The following is a 1,460-nucleotide window of genomic DNA, read 5'->3' as shown; positions in this document are numbered from 1 at the left end:
ATGGGTGTACTGGCACTATTGCCTCCCTAGATTTAAAATAAGATCTTAGACTATTACCTCAATCCTTATACAAAGATAAAAAAAAGATTATCTAACTAAATGTGAGATGTAAAAACCTATAAAACATAAGTGTAAAAATTCATGACATTGGATCAGTAAAGGTTTGTAAAAAATGATAAGGAGAGCATTAGTGGGTAAAGAAAAGCAAGAATAAACTGGATAATATCAACTGAAAACTTTTCATAATTCATAGGACAATATAATAGAAGTGAAAAAATATCCAACAGATAGAGGGCACGTATTTGTTAATGCTACACTGTTAATGCTACAATGATTTTGAGTCTAAGTATTTTTATATTTTCTAATTCTAAATAACTTTTTTCCCGAATAGGTTATTTCTTTAAAGAACATATGCAAATTAATAGTCAATAGGAGAAGCATATGAAATAAGTTCCTCTTTAGTATCTAAGAACAAATCAAAAGAAAACTCACTAGTATGGCCATAATATAAATAGATTACACAAAATATAGTAATGCATTTGTGGAGAAATTGATATACTCCACATAGCAAATCAATTTGTATAATACTGCAATCATTATAGCAAGCAAATTTTCAAATGTTCAAAGAGAATTGTATAGGATCTTCCACCTTAGCTTATAAATAAGGAGTCAAATTCAGTTTGTTGGTATGAATTTACAAATAGTTTCATGCAGAAATAAAAATAAATTTTAACTACTGGCTCTACGGTCTGTGTCCTTTTAAGGTAACTATAGATATGTAAGTAGAATTATGTAAATTGGGTCATGTGTTTACAGCTGTACTGAAGAAATACTCTTAATATATCATTGGAAACTTTGGTTATTGAATACTATCAATATGAGAATGTTATTGAACTAATCACACTTGGTTGAAAACTATAGCTTAGTCCATCAAAATGTGGAAATTAATAATTTTATTTATAAGAAAAAAGGCTGAGAAGTTGGCTTAGTGGTTGAAATTCATATTGATAAAATTTTGAGATATGAATGTGAAACCATGAAATTCTGGATCCATGAATTCAACAGATCCTGTTGATTTTAAATGCTGGGAACAAATGCTTTTATCCTGAACTTAGAAGAATTATACAGATATAATTCTCATGAACTTTACTTAGAAGTATTCTGTGAATATTTTTGAAGATTGTTTTAGCCAGGTGATTAAAGATTGAACTACAGCATAGACAAGCCTAATTTATCCTTCAGTTCCAATGAGTGACACATGTGTCCACATCAGTTTGGAACTTTATTGAAATATCTTTAGATATGTTTGGATATCTTATCAGCCTAATCATTATAAATGTAGGACAAGTAACACCAAGTATTAGGTTGAACATACATCTTTACTGATGTGACTGAAGACTCCTCGAATTGATTCTTCTTTAGAATAGAAAATGCCTCATTAACCATTGACAAATCGTAAC

The sequence above is a fragment of the Dipodomys spectabilis genome, unplaced genomic scaffold (assembly GCF_019054845.1).
Source record: "Dipodomys spectabilis isolate Male_0828 unplaced genomic scaffold, ASM1905484v1 ptg000110l, whole genome shotgun sequence".
NCBI classification, from domain to species: Eukaryota; Metazoa; Chordata; class Mammalia; order Rodentia; family Heteromyidae; genus Dipodomys; species Dipodomys spectabilis.
The sequence above is the reverse complement of the archived record's forward strand: the minus strand, read 5'-3'. Positions refer to the sequence as shown.